This window comes from Panthera onca, chromosome B2 (genome assembly GCF_046562875.1).
Source record: "Panthera onca isolate mPanOnc1 chromosome B2, mPanOnc1 haplotype 2, whole genome shotgun sequence".
NCBI classification, from domain to species: Eukaryota; Metazoa; Chordata; class Mammalia; order Carnivora; family Felidae; genus Panthera; species Panthera onca.
This window is the reverse complement of record NC_138343.1, coordinates 22,437,851-22,453,261: the sequence shown is the minus strand read 5'-3', so window position 1 is coordinate 22,453,261 and position 15,411 is coordinate 22,437,851. Positions and strand designations below refer to the sequence as shown.

The window sequence follows — 15,411 nt, the reverse complement described above, 5'->3', positions numbered from 1 at the left end:
TCCCCTGCACTTGCCTACTCTCTTTCTCTCCAACCCAGCAGCTGAGCTCTGCGCGCAGCCTAGGGCGCGTGAGCACACACTCACGCACACACACGCGCACGCCAACGAGCCGAGCGCCCCCTTGCCCGCCTGCTCACACCGCACGGGAGCGCGCGCACACACCCAGGCCCTGGGGGTTTAGTCTGCACACGTGGGGCCCCTGAAATCTCCACCAAGTGCCCTCGGTGAATCTCATCACTTCGGACGCCCCAGCCGGAGAGAGATGGGTTCACGAGACACAGCGACACCTGTTTTGGGGGACAGGAGAGCACGGAGAAACTAGCCTCTGCAAAGATGATTTTCTGATACTAGATATTTTGCTAACTCAGTTTAGTTTCAAACTAAGAGCTTTAGGAAATTTCCTAGGCCATCGATAGTATGTGGGGTTCTTTCTGATCCTGATGCGCCTCTTGGGGTTATTTGTTGGGCCACACACACACGTACACACACGCACACACGTACATCACGTACGCACACGCACTCCCGCATCCATATACACCTGCACTGTCTTTTGATGCTCGGGCACAAATCCTGTGTAGACGCAGCGTACTCTGCAACGAAGTGCTTCTGCAGCTGCGTCTGTGCTCAGTGCAAGGTGCTAACGACGACAGCTTGAGTTAAGAATGAAAAATAAACAGGGCTGTTTCCTTTCTAAAGGCCGTTAAGCTTTGGTTTCTTTCCCTTCTGCACGAAAAGATGACTAAATCCCAGTTTTTTAAATCAAAAGCTAAAGAAGGCATCGGCCAACTTTAAGTCCCCTAAGAAAGAACCCTCCCCCCCCCCACACACACAAAAAGAAAACGCCCCCTGAAATCTTCCAAAATTACACGAGAAAATATCAAGATATTAAATAAGCAGTAGAAATGCAAACGGATTAAGGAGATATCAAATCGAATTTACTTCCTTCAGGCAGCGTGCCATCTGCGCTCCCATCTCCTGGTCCCCACACTCAGCCATTTGGAGAAGCAGAGCCAGAAAAAGGGGCAAAAAAGGAGGGGTGGGACATGCTGTGGAGAGTGAGGGGCTGAAGGGGAGCGCGGGGGTACTGGCTGCAGCACTTTGTGACGTGGTGCCTCTGCACAGGGCGGCAGCGTCCCCGCGTCCCGCGGGAGCCGCAGACTCAAAGGTGTGGGCACGGGCCCCGGCCCCGGGGGCGGAGCCACGTAGCTCCACCCGGTGACGTCACCAGACCGGTGGGTGGGGTGGCCGGGGGCCCGCCTTTCCAGCGTCCAGGGGCTCTTTGGCAGCCCCGGTGTTTCCTTTCCTGGTGCTCAGAGGCTCCTGGAAGGGCCGAAAGCGTAGGCGGGCAGAAGGCGGGGCGGGGGCCGGTGGCGAGAGGGGGGGGTGTCCCTCGGACCCGCCCCCGACGCCCTCCAATGGCAGGGCGGGAGGTTGGTCCGAGGGGCGGGGCCTCGGGGGAGTGGCAGCAGGCCCCGCCCACAGCTCCGCCCCGCCCCTCGGGGTCCCGCGCTTTGCCTACCCAGTCGTCTGCTCTCCCGCCAGCCATGAGCGGTGGCGCCGGTGTCTCTCTTAGACTTTTGCAGAGACGCAGCTGGGGGCGATTTAAGATTTTTGCCCTTAACGTCCTTGCCTTCCTCCTGCTACCCACCCATTCCGGGTCTTCCAAAACGTCGTTTTCTGAGGATGCCCTGGGATTTCCCCCATCCCAGCCTGGGGCTTTGGGGGTTGGGAGGAGGCAGCGCTAAAGGGCTGAATGAAGCAGAATGAAGCGGGGTGCGGGAGAGCTGCAGCCCGCCGACCCGCGCGCGTGCGCACAGCCGCCCGCGCTGGGGCTCTGGGGCCGGCTCTCGGTGGTCTCTACCCCGCTGTGCGGCGCGGCGCTACCCCCGAGCCTCCGCTGGCCTTCCCCTCTCCGCTTTCCTCTCCTCGCGTCCTGGCCTCCCTCGCCCGCGTGGGTTGCTTTGAAAGTGAGGAAATGAGAGAGCAGAGTTAGTACTACAAAAGGTTGAAAGCAGATGCTAACGGTGTTTTTTGTTTGGGTTTTTAAGCGCTTTTAAAATTGCAGGTCGTTTTGCAGTTAGGACTCCGTGCAGGTTCCGTGGTTGCCAATGCAAGCTAACTGTTTGGGAACCTTGGAGGGCAATATCAGTAGTTGAAGGCGACATGGGACAACATTTCTTCCTTTCTTTCTTTAATCCGATCAGTCCACCCCACATCGTATTAGAGGTGAAGGAGCAGCGAAGGAAAGCGGGGAAACCCAGGCCTTGTGTTGTGGGTATTGGCATGACCCCAACTGGTCCCTACGCTTCTCTAGGTGTCAGTTTTCCTGATCTGAAAAACGGACTTAGGACGCGATCTCCAAGATGGTTTCGCCTTTGACTTTTGTGAACCGGAGATTTTCTCCCAACCGTTGATGGGGTTGGGAGTGGGGATGTGCACGCAAAGAACAAAGTCCATGCAAGTGTGCTTGCTGTAGGCCAGCTTCTGGCAAAGGGCATGTTTCCATTAGATAAGCAATTTTGTTTAAAGCTAAAGAAACAAATACGGTGAAGGATAGGGGAAAAAAGCCATTGGTGCTGTTTGGGTCTGCATATCACATTGAGCCAAAGGTACCCCTGAAAGTAGGTCTGCATAATTAAGACAAAAATATGCAAAACTTTTTATCCCTAAAACTGCCAGAAAGAGACCATGTCTAATTTTAAGCCTGGTTGGCATCGACTTCCTCCCTCAGTTCAAGTTTGCTGCCGCCCCAGCCTCAGCAAGTGGGCATGCATATGTTCCACACACACACACACACACACACACACACACACACACACACACAGGAGCGCCTGGTGTGGGCCAGACCTGCGTTCTGTTTTTCCACATTGGCAACAGGGCAAAGCACTGAGCCAGTCCATCCCCCAACTCTCCACCAATCCAACATAAGTGGACTTTCCAGAAGCTGCCATTTCAAAAAACATCCCTTGGAAATTATCTGCAAGAGCAGTTGTCAGGGCCACTAGAAAATTCTACCTCTTTTTGGTCAGAAAGAATGCTTTGCTATATTAAAATGGATTGGTCTAGCAATACCTCTCTCTCATAAATGTAGTCTGTCATTTTTTATAACTTTGTTAAAAAGAAAACCGCAGCCCCAAGGTGGAATTACTAACCCCCAGGACAGCAAACCAAGACTTAATTGCAATTTTAACCTCTCTAGGAATGGAATTTTAAAGCAAATCAATCTGGAATTTTCTGGTCAGCAACAATTAGGTAATCTATCACTTGGACCCTCTCCATCCTTCCCTGCACTACACCACCAAAGGCAGAGGAGATAATCTGTGTGATAAAGCCCCTGCCCTTCTCCCCCAAAGGGAAGGGGAATTTGCCAGAAACAATCCTTTCTTTTCTTTTGCTAATAACTTCTTGTCCCACTCTCCCTCTAAAATCCTTCAATTTTATACAACTCCTCAGAGCTTCTCTAAACTAGCTAGATGGGATGCTACTTGATTCATGAATTGCTTAATAAAGCCAATTAGATCTTCAAATGTACTCAGTTGAATTTTGTTTTTTAACATCTTCAACTGAAACCTTTGATCAAAATATGAATGTAAAGTATGATAGCTCTTTTCTTTAAAATGAGAGCAACTAATACTTATCTGACCAGAGAGATAGCATGATCATGAAGGTGGTTTTCCCATGGCAAGGCTATCCATTGCACTCTGGATGTGCTGACCCCTGCGACTTCCCCAAATGTGGGAAACTCGACTGCATAATTTGTGGTAGTGGGGGACTGTGTGCTTTCCCCTGGGGGAAAAAAAGAGAGAAAATGAGAACTATACCATGTTTAAGTAATCGTATAAATTAGGAGGGGAATGATTTTTTTGTAGAGCTATGTAGGTAGGGGTTCCAATAAAAATCCGTTTCGGATCTCTCTTGGTATCTGGTACTTGGTAAGATGATTTTTCACTCTTTTTCTTTAAGTTTATTTATTTATTTTGAGAGAGAGAGAGAGAGAGGAGAGAACACCAGTAGGGGATGGGCAGAGAGAGAATCACAAGCAGGCCCTATGAGCCCAATATAGGGTTCCATCCCACTAACTGAGATCATGACCTGAGCCAAGATCAAGAGTTGGTCACTTAACTGACTGAGCCACCCAGGCACCCTGATATTTCACTCTGTAAGCACTGCTTCAAAATTAGTTTAAATTTCTGGGCTTTACAAATATGGTGACTGAAAAATTATTTATGCAGAAATTTGAATTCTGGGACCAAATACTGTGTTTGAAATACATCAATGTGATTAGCTTTCTATTTAAAACTAATATTTCAATAAAAATTAACATTGTTATGGAATATATACACAGAACAATGCACACAAACCAAAGATGCCCAGGACATTGATTTATCACATAGTGGTTCCCACTCACATTGAAATAGTCAGGACAGACATGCCAACTAAATGCAACCTTTTTTTTGAGATAAGATCCTAAACCAAAAAGGCCAGAGAATTATTAGACAGTTAGCAAAATTTCATTGTGGTCTGTGAATTAGACATTAGTTTGTACCATTGTGGATTACTTAATTGTAGAGTTGCATGCTGATTATAGAGAAGGATGTCCTTGGTTTTTGTTTGGTTGGTTGTTGGTTTTGGGGTTTTTTCTTGAGTAAGGAGAGCATACACTGGAGTATTGAGGGGTAATGAGACATTATAGCTACAGCTTGTTTTCAAAAGCCTCAGAAAAGTAATGGCAACCATGGAGATAAATAAATAGCAATGGAGCAAACACAGTAAAATGTTAATAACTGGGGAATCTTTGGCTGAAGGGTTACTGGAGTTCTTGGACTGTTCTCTCAATTTTTCTTTAAGTCTGCAATTATTTCAAAATAATTATTTACAAAAAAATCTATTCCAGGTGAATTGAGGACTTAAATGTTGAAAATAAAGCCTTAATATAGTAAGTGAAATATATAGACATTTTTAAACCTTAAATAAGCATAAAAAGCATGAACTGGAAAAGATTGATAAATTTGAGCATAATAAATGAAAAACTTCTTTTCATAAAGTAACATCTTAAATAAAATAAAAGAATAAATTATAAACTGTCACAAAACATGAGTATCAAGAACTAAAGAACTCAAACCAAATTTTTAAAAGTGTGTTATGTACACGTACACACACACACACATATACAATCCCTAAAATAAAAAAAATGGGCAAAATACGTGAAGAGGTGTTTCATAGATGAGAAAGCATATGTGATTTATTCCAGGAATGCAAGCAAACTGGTTTAACATTTAAAAGTCTCAGTGTCTCCATGTCTTTCCAGTCCTGAGGGTTTTAAAGATTACAGGTTGATCTCACTGTGGTCAGTCTCATGTTTCTGATGACCACACCCACACCATACAATCACCATAGTACTACTTCAGAAACAAGTTGTATTCTCCTCAATGCATCTCATTAGGAGTAACACACATTGACCCATTCTATCACAGTTGATGTTAATCTGGGTTACCTGGTTGTGTTGGTGTCTGCCAGGTTTCTCTTCCTGAAATTCACCATTTCCATGTCTTCCTTTGTAAGTGATTAGTATTTTGTAGGGAAGTATTCTGAGACTAGGATGATTCCTAGTCCTCATCATACTTCCACACGACAGTCTTAGTATCCATTAGCCCTCCTGCCTAAATCATGCACCTCTAGGGTGGTTGGCAAATAGTGATTCTCTTTCTCATTTCTTCTAAATTTATTTGGCATTCTACTGTAAAAAAGAGCTTTCTTTTTTCCTCTTTCTTTCTTTCTTTCTTTCTTTCTTTCCTTGTTCTTTCCTTCCTTCCCTCCTTCCTTCCTTCCTTTAAATCAGTGTGCACTGATGGATCCCTATTTTTTTCAATGTGCTGTAATCCCTTCTTATTTTAATGCCCAAATTGTTCCCTATTTAGCCGGTGGGAGGCATTTCAAGCTGAGTTTTGTGTGTTTTCAGTGTATCCTAATGATATATTGAGAATTCTTACGTTCTGCCACAAAAAGGTATTCTGGGCTCGTCATGTCCTGACCTAGCCCTGGACTCAGTCATTTTTCCACAAGCTCTGCTTTTTTAAAAAAAAATTTAAAACAAGATCTAGGACTTGGTAGTGCTTGTTGTTGCTAGAGTGTGGTTGCTTCTAAGTTCCTCTGAGAAGATAGAAGTAAGGAATATGTGTGTGTACTTCTAGGTACACATACATACCACACACACACATTTCTATTTCTATATCTGTATAGTCTGTACAAACATATTCTATGACTATGATATAGAACTATGAATTTATATTGATACTTCCAATATCAGTCCAATACCCTTTCAATATGCAACTGAACTAATGTGAATTCATTCCCTGGTGAGCTACAGATAGACTACCCCAGGTGGGATTGTCACACAAAGGAAACTGTATTTATAATAAGTAGGAGATCACAGGGAATAACTTCCAAAGTCATGACTCCCCAGATGGGGTGGCCTGAGTAGGTTTCTTGTATTTAGGTCTAGGATACATATTCAGCAAAGGGAGTTCTGTCATCACATGTAGAGGTGGGCATAAGGTCATGCATGTGTACTTAGGAAACATGCTTATACATGCATTGTATGTTATGTTAATGAGGTTTGACATCCTTAGGTGGAGATCTTAACATTATAAAGAGGTATAACTGTCTAACACTCTGTGGTCCATCTGTGCAGGCCTGAGACGGTGGCCAAGCTCAAAGTGGTTTAGGCCACCTGGAACTCATCCTGTTGTCTTCCTCTAAAAGATAAGGTTAGCATTCCTATGAAGAAGGGAGGGTGGGGGGTGGGTGGGTGTTGCTGGTGAATTTTAATCTCATTCATCCAGTGGGGTGCTGTTTCACATTATGTGTAAATAAACTGAGAATCTGGACTCCCATTATCCTCAGCATGTTATTTTGTTGCTCAATTTACTCAATTGTTCGGTCTAACCAATCTTTAACCACACTGGCTATCTCCTCCCTCCGCCTGCTCCCATTTCCCCATGCCCTCCGTGGTTCCCCACTGTTCTTCACTGCCCCACATTCTCAGCAGCAAGCCCTGTCAGCGCATGCGCCAGCCCCCCTTGCTTCCTCAGGCGCATGAGTCCATGCGTTCATCCTCTGGGCTACCTGCCTGCACCAACTTGTGGCTCCTCAGGTCTGTCTATTGTCCCGTGTTCTCCACCAACGTGTAATTTCTCCATGCTGGGAAGGAAAACGAAAAGAAGATAGGCTGCCTTGATTTTATATGTGGCTTGAGGAAGGGATCTAATTTCATGTTTTTCTGTATTGTGAGTCATATTTGCCACCAGCTTCCCTTATTGACGAGCCCTTTCCCTCCCAGTGCTATTACAAATGGTCTGTGCACGTACCTGAGTTCTGCACAGGGAAGGATCTTGTTCTGCACTGTTTCATTGGTCCATATGTTTATTTCAAGGTCAGCACCACACTGTTTAATAACTATTCCTTCAGGATAAGTCCTGATATTGGATAGGCAAGCATTCCTTTCTGCCCTTCTTTTTCAGAAGTATCTTGGTTATTCATGGTCATTTTATTTTATTAGATGGATACTCGTTTAGAGTTATTATTTCTCTTTGATGAATTGAATATTTTCATCATTATATAGCAATCCCCTCTGTATCTAACAGTCCTTTTGCTTAAAGTCTGTTTTATAGGATATCGATATAATTAGGCTGGATTTTTTTTTTTTTTAAAGATATGTCTTGTTTTCTTCATGTTTTACTTTTAACCTTGGCTTGTTCTTATGTTTTAGGTGTATCTCTCTCTCTCTCCCCCCATTTCTCTCTCTTTTCTAATTATGTTTTAACTTGAATTCCAGTTAGTTAACATATAGTGCTATTTAGTTTCAGGTGTACTGTATAGTGATTCAACACTTCCATACAATATCCGGTGCTCATTACAAGTGTCCTCTTTAATCACCATCACCTATTTCATCTCTGGCCACCTCCCCTCTGGTAATACAGATTTTTTTTTATTTTTTAAAAAAATGTTTATTTATTTTTGAGAGAAAGAGAGAGAGAGAGGGAGGGGCAGAGAGAGAGGGATCCAAGGTGGCTGGACACTGACAGCAGAGAGCCCCATGCAGAGTTGGAGCTCATGAACTGTGAGATCATGACTTGTGCTGAAGTCGCTCGCTCAACAGACTGAGCCAGCCAGGCATCCCTAAAGAGATTTTTCTATCTTTATTTTTTAAATATGAAATTTATTGTCAAATTGGTTTCCATACAACACCAGTGCTCATCCCAGCAAGTGCCCTCCTCAATGCCCATCACCCACTCTCCCCTCCCTCCCACCCCCTATCAACCCTCAGTTTGTTCTCAGTTTTTAAGAGTCTCTTATGTTTTGGCTCCCTCCCTCTCTAACCTTTTTTTTTTCTTCCTTCCCCTCCATGGTCTTCTGTTCAGTTTCTCGAGATCCACATAAGAGTGAGAACATATGGTATCTTAAACAGATTTTTTTAAAGCCCGATTTGACAATATTTATCTTTTAACTGGTGTGTTTGATCCATTTATATTAATTGTAATTAGTGACATCTTCAGACTTGTTTCTACTATTTTTATATTTCAGTTTATCTCATTTTCAAGTTATATTTCTTTTTAATTATTTCTTTAATATTTTGAATTGACATAGATATGTTCTCCCAAATAAAGTAAGACATTAGTCTATTCTTTGATCCTTTGGTTTTCTCATACTCCTAACACTATTATATTGATACTATATAGGCTTTTACAAATTAAAAAAAAATTATTTTATTTTTGAGACAAAGAGAGACAGAGTGCGAGTGGGGGAAGGGCAGAGAGAGAGGGAGACACAGAATCCGAAACAGGCTCTAGGCTCCGAGCCATCAGCACAGAGCCTGACTCATCACTCAAACTCAAGAACCGTGAGATCATGACCTGAGCCGAAGTCGGACACTCAACCGACTGAGCCACCCAGGCCCCTAGGCTTTAAAAAAACATTTTATTTTTTAGATTCCTGAAAAGTTCCAAAAGTAGCACAGCAAGTTCTTTATTTTTATTTTTATTTTATTTTACTTTATTTTATTTTATTTTTATTTTTATTTTTGGGATAGTGCAAGTGGAGGGGCAGAGAACGGGGGGGTACAGAGGATCTGAAGCGGGTTCTGCACTGAGAGGCTGACAGCAGTGAGCCTGATGTGGGGCTAGCACTCTTGAACTGCGAGATCATGACCTGAGCCAAAGTCAGGTGCTCAACTGACTGAGCCACCCAGGCGCCCCTGTACAGAGAGTTCTCATATATCCTCACCCAGTTTCCCCTAAGGGTGACATCTTATATAACTGTAGCACATTATGAAAATCAAAATATTAATTGACATGATAAAAGTAGCTAAAGATCTTATTCAGATTTCACCAGTGTTTTTATAGGTACTCAGTTTTTATATGTATATAATCTATGACATTTTATCACATGTACAGATTTGTATACTACCACCACAATTTAGGTACAGTTGTTATTGCAAAGGAAGTAACTTGGGCTCCCCCGCTTTAAAACAAAAAAAAGTCAACCCCCCTGTCCTCTTCCCTAATCTTGGGCAATTACTTATCTGTTTTTCATTTCTATAATTTTCTTTTTTCCAGAATGTCATATAAAATGGATTGGTTTTTTTCATTCAGTTCAATCTCCCCTTCCTTTTTTTTTTTGAGAGAGACAGAGAGAGCAAGAGCAAGGCGCGGGGTGGAGGGGGAGAGGGGTAGAAAGAGAGAATCTTTTTTTTAATTTTTAGAAGTTTTTATTTATTTTTGAGAGAGAGAGAGAGAACACAAACAGGGGAGCAGAAGCAGAGAGAGAGAGGGAGACACAGAATCTGAAGCGGGCTCCAGGTTCTGAGTTGTCAGAACAGAGCCCGACTCAGGGCTTGAACTCACAAACTGTGAGATCATGACCTGAGCCAAAGTTGGATGTTTGACTGAAACACCCAGGTGCCCTAAGAGAGAGAATCTTAAGCAGGCTCCACGTTCAGCACAGAGCCTGATGTAGGGCTTGATCCCATGACTGTGGGATCATGACCTGAGCTGAAATCAAGGGTTGGATGCTAAACTGACTGAGCCACCCAGGCGTCTCAGTACAATCCTCTTAAGAGCCACCTAAGCTGTTGTACCAATAGCTCATTAAAAAGAAAAAAAAATTGCCGAATAGTATTCCATGCTATGGATGTACCAAAATTTGCTTAACTATTCACATATGGAAGGACATTTGGGTAGTTTCCAGTTTGGGGAACTTCATTACAAATAAAGTTGATATGAACATTTTTGTACAGATTTTCATGTAAGCATAAATTTTGATTTCTCTAGAATAACTGCCTAGGCATGTGATTACTAGATTGTATGGCAAGTCTGTGTCTGACTTTTAAAAAAATGGCCACACTGATTTCAAGTACTGTACTGCTGTACTATTTTACATCCTCAGTAGCATGTGTGAAAGATCCTGTTTCTTTGCATCCTTACCAACATTTGGTGTCATCAGTCCTTTTACGTTTAGCAGTTCTGATAGATGTGTAGTGATGTATCATCAGCTTTCCATTTGCATTCTCCTCATGTCTAGTGATGGTGAACATGTTTTCATTTGTTTCTTTGCCATGCCTATTTCTTATTTGATGAAGTGTCTGTTCAAGTCACTTTCTCATTTTCTCCTTGGATTGCTTGTTTTCCTGCTGTTAAGTTTAGAGATTTCTTTGCATATGAATTTCTTTGGATATGAGTCCTTTGTTAAATTTGTGATTTGCAAATATTTTTTTTCCACTTGGTGCCTTTTATTTTTATCCTCTGGACACCGTCATTTGTAAACAAAAGTTTTAAATTTCCATGAAATATAATTTATCTTTTTTTCTGTTTTTGCTTTTATGGATAATGGTTTTGGGATTATGTACAAGAACTATTCACTGAACCCTAGGTCACAAAGAATTTCTGTTATGCTCTTTCTAAGAATTTTACAGTTATACATTTAGATACTATATAGGCTTTAAAAATAGAATTTTGATTTTTGATTAAAATGGGTGCATTATTTTCTTTTACTTTAGTCTTAGCTTTTGTTTTGTTAGTTTTAAAATAGCACAATTAAGTAACCTTTAATTTACCTATGTTTTGAGCATTATTTGCATGATCTTTCCTCTATTTAAATTATTCATCCAAGACACTTTTAACTATGCATCTCAGTGATACCTTTTGATACTTTGTATATTTCAATGTTTTTTATTTATTTGAATGACAATGTGGCTTTTCCTTCAATACTTTAAAAATGTAACTCCATTGTCTGCTTGTATCCAGTATTGCTGTTGGAAAATCTAGTGTCTATCTACCTCCCATACATGAGGCTGTATTATGTTTATACTTTAAGAATTTTTTCTGGGGCGCCTGGGTGGCGCTAGTTGGTTAAGCGTCTGACTCTTGGTTTTAGCTCAGGTTATGCTCTCACAATTCGTGAGTTAGAGCCCCATGTTGGGCTCTGTGCCTACAGCATGGAGTCTGGAGCCTGCTTTGAGTTTTGTCCCCCCCCCTTCTCTGTCCCTCCCCCGTTTGCACTCTGTCTCTGTCTCTCTCTAAAATAAATAAACATTAATATTAAAAAAAAGAATTTTTTCTTTGACCTTGATATTCTCAAATTTCACTAAAATATGTCTAGTTGGACATTTTCCTCATTGCTCTTCTCTGGAACCCTTTTCAGTCCAAAGTCTTTCTTTCCTAGTTTTTTAGTTCCAGGAAATTTAACTTCATTTCCTTCTCTCCATTTAAACTATTTCTCTCTTTTTAGATCTCCAATTATCTGGATATTAGAGATTACTTTTAGATTTTAACTTACTAGCCTTGGGGATTTGGAGGTAGAAGGATGGAAAAATGAATATCCTTGGTTAGTTGGTCCCTGTTTATTTTTCTAGCTCCTCACTAGTATAGGGCTCTATACTGCCTTTACTTTGCTTCAGTGGACACCTGGACCAGAAGTCTGAGTCACAATGGGACAGAAGGAAGATATGTTTGTTCCTTCAGGGAGGGCAAGAGAAAAACAAGACTAGAATGCCAATAGTTTCTTTTTGATTTTATTCTTCCTCAGTCTTGTCAGGATTTCTGGTCCACTGGCCACAGCCACCACTTAATCATCAGGCGTTCAGAACAAACCCTGTCATCTCAAGGTTTCTCCAAGTTTTCTCTCTAATTTCCTCAGTGTTGACCTTGAAGCTGGGGGCCAACAGTCTTGCTTGTTCACCATCTTCTCAGGACTGGGATAATCTGGTTGCCTTTTGAGTATTGATTTACAGCTGAACTACAACATAGTTAGAGACAATGCTGCATGATTTCAATCATTTTTTGAGAAATTGTGTGTGTGTGTGTGTGTGTGTGTGTGTGTATACAAAATAATGATTGGTTTCAGTGTTTTGTAAATGTCCATTAGGCCAAGTTTTCTGATTGTGTTCCTCAAATATTTTATATCCATAGTGACTTTTTATGTGTTCATTTTTTTCATTTCCAAGAGAGATTTGTTGGAAATAGTGATGATTTTCAATTTGTCTATTTTTCCTTTTTTTTTAAAGTTTATTTATTGATTTTGAGAGAGAAGAAAGAGAGAGAGAGAGAGAGAGAGAGAGAGAGAGAGAGAGAGCACCAGCAGGGGAAGGGCAGAAAGAGAGGGAGAGAGAGAATCCCAAGCAGTCAGTGTGGAGCTGGATTTGGGGCTCCAACCCATAAACCATGAGATCATGACCTGAGTCAAAACCAAGAGTCTAATGCTAAACCGACTGAGCCACCCAGGCACCCCTTATTTTTCCTTTTAATTCAGTCGGCTTTTGCTTTGTAGAAGACTATGCTATTAGACACCTACAATAGGTATCTGATTTTTTAATATCTTCCTAGTAATTTGAACCTTTATTATTGTTAAGTTTCTATCTTTATTAAAAATTTTTTTTGCCTTAAAGCCTACTTTTCCTAGTATCAATATAGCATCTAACATTTTTTAGGAGAATATTTGCATGTGTATTTTTTTCTATTCTTTTACTTTCAAATTACCTGTATCCTTTTATTTTAGACTTCTCTTGTAAACAACACATCCTTTGAAAAAGTCCAGTCTGACAATCTTTGCCTTTGAATTGGAGCCTTAAGTTAATTTACAGTTAGTATAAGTACCAATATATTTGGGTTTAAATTTACCATCTCCTTATATATTTTCTATTTATCTCATCTCTGCCATGTCCCTTTTTAATCTCCTCTGTTGCCTTCTTTTGGATTGATTATGCTTCATTACTTCATCTCCTCCCTTTATTATCCTGGAAGTTATATACTATTTATTATGGTTCTAGATCCCCTAGAAATTACCAAATGTGTGTTAAATTTATCCAAGTCCCATATAAATTATGCTGTTCTTTGAGAACACAAATATTTTTGAAACTTTAACTGAATTGCTGCTTATCTCAATTTACGTAGCATCATTTTTGTACATCTTAATTCTCTTTATGTTTAAAACTTACTAGGACATTATTATTGTTCTATACATCCAGAATTTATTCATATTTGTCTACATATTTATCCACATATTTACCATTTTCATTGTTCTTCATTCCTTCCTGGGATCATTTTTGGGATCAGATCCTCTGACCTTCCATCTGGGATCATTTTTGTTTAGTGCAAGTCTTCAAATGACAAATTATTTCAGATTTTGTTTGTCTGAAAGTGGCTTTATTTCACTTTTATTCTTTTTTTAATGTTTATTTTTGAGAGACAGAGAAAGAGAGACAGAGAACAAGCAGGCGAAGGATAGAGAGAGAGGGAGACACAGAATCTGAAGCAGGCTTGAGGCTCTGAGCTGTCAGCACAGAGCCAGATGTGGGGCTCGAACCCACAAACTGTCATGACTTGAGCTGAAGTCAGATGCTTAACAGACTGAGCCATTCAGGCACCCTTATTTCACTTTTATTCTTGAAGGATATTTTCCTCCAATATACAATTCTAGCTTGTCAGTTTATTTCCGAGTTTTATAAATACCTCATTACCTGCTGACTTGTTTCTGTTGAGAGTCATTATTCTTAACTGTTATTCTTTTGATCACCATTAGTATTTATTTTCTAGCTGTGTTAGCTACTTTTTTCTTTGTCTTTGTTTTTTGGATTTTCATCATGCGCTTTGGTTTGAATTTATTTATTTATTTATTTATTTATTTATTTATTTATTTATTTCTGAAAAAACATTTTATTATTGTCTTGCTACATAACAGTGAACATAACAGCATTTTGTCATATGGCAAATGAGATACAAGATAACATCCTTTCAATTCCTGAAAATCTCAATATCATCTGTCTTTTGGCGGATCCAGTTTCCTATGACTGAATCTATGATACAGACTATGAGGATACCGATGGTGCTAAGTAGTGAAGAACATTTCGCTAAGTTGTTCTATCATTGGTCCTTGCTCAAAGTGTTCATTTTTTTCTTCTAATATGGTTTTCAGCACTTGATCATGTGTTTCTTCATTATTATGCACAGGATCTGGCTGAGGGATAGGTTTTATAGGTTCATATGGAATGTCCACGGAAGGGTGGTATCATACTATTGTCCTGCCATCAGATGTCAAAGCAAGCTCTACTTTGCAATTATAGTCATCTGGAAGAGGAGAATATGTAGATTTATGACAAACACAATATAAATCTCTGTTTTGAATTGGAAATAACTGTTTCTAGATAGTTATAGTTGATATCACCCATTTTACTGATGCTAATGCCATGGTGAATCAAGATGCTTATCAAGTGGCATGAAAGAAGATGATTTGAAGAGAAACTGCTTTTCCAGGCCACCTGTTTTCATCCCTGATAGCCACTCACTGCAAGTCTGCCATCTTATGCATTTTTAAACTGTTCTGCTTGGGCTCCTTAAGACGTCTGTGTTTTAATGCCACTATCTCTTCAATTATTGCTTCTTTCCTAAGTATACATATATTGCCCTCCCACCCTTCCCCAAATGTTCTATGGGTTACTCTTTCATATTTCCATCCTTTTGTTTTACCATGTCTCATTTTATATATTTTCTTCTATTTTCCATTTCATAAATTCTATCTTTATCTGTATCTATATTGTTGTTAAACTAATCCAGTAAATTTTTAATTTTAACCATTATTCTTTTTAAAGTTTATTTATTTAGAGAAAGAGCACAAGTGGGGGAAAGGGAAGAGAGAGAGGGAGAGACAGAATCCCAAGCAGGCTCTGTGCTGTCAGCACAGAACCCAACTCGGGGCTTGATCCCGTGAACCACAAGATCATGACCTGAACCGAAATCAAGAGTCAGATGCTTAACCAACTGACTCACCCTGGTACCCCATTGATCATTATTCTTAAAAACAATTGTAGAAGAATTTCTAGCAGGGTCTTCTTTTTAATAAACTTTTACTTTTATTTTATTT

General features: G+C 40.6%; 1 non-coding gene and 1 pseudogene across 1 annotated transcript; one reads left to right on the top strand and one right to left on the bottom strand.

The window, feature by feature from the left end:
- The first annotated feature begins 3,630 nt into the window (after positions 1 to 3,630).
- LOC132668151 (U1 spliceosomal RNA) lies at positions 3,631 to 3,789 on the top strand. Its single transcript, XR_009605509.2, has one exon. It is a non-coding gene; the product is annotated as a U1 spliceosomal RNA (small nuclear RNA).
- Positions 3,790 to 14,307: 10,518 nt separating this feature from the next.
- On the bottom strand, positions 14,308 to 14,739 carry LOC132666444 (large ribosomal subunit protein mL42 pseudogene; annotated as a pseudogene).
- Between the last annotated feature and the right edge of the window lie 672 nt (positions 14,740 to 15,411).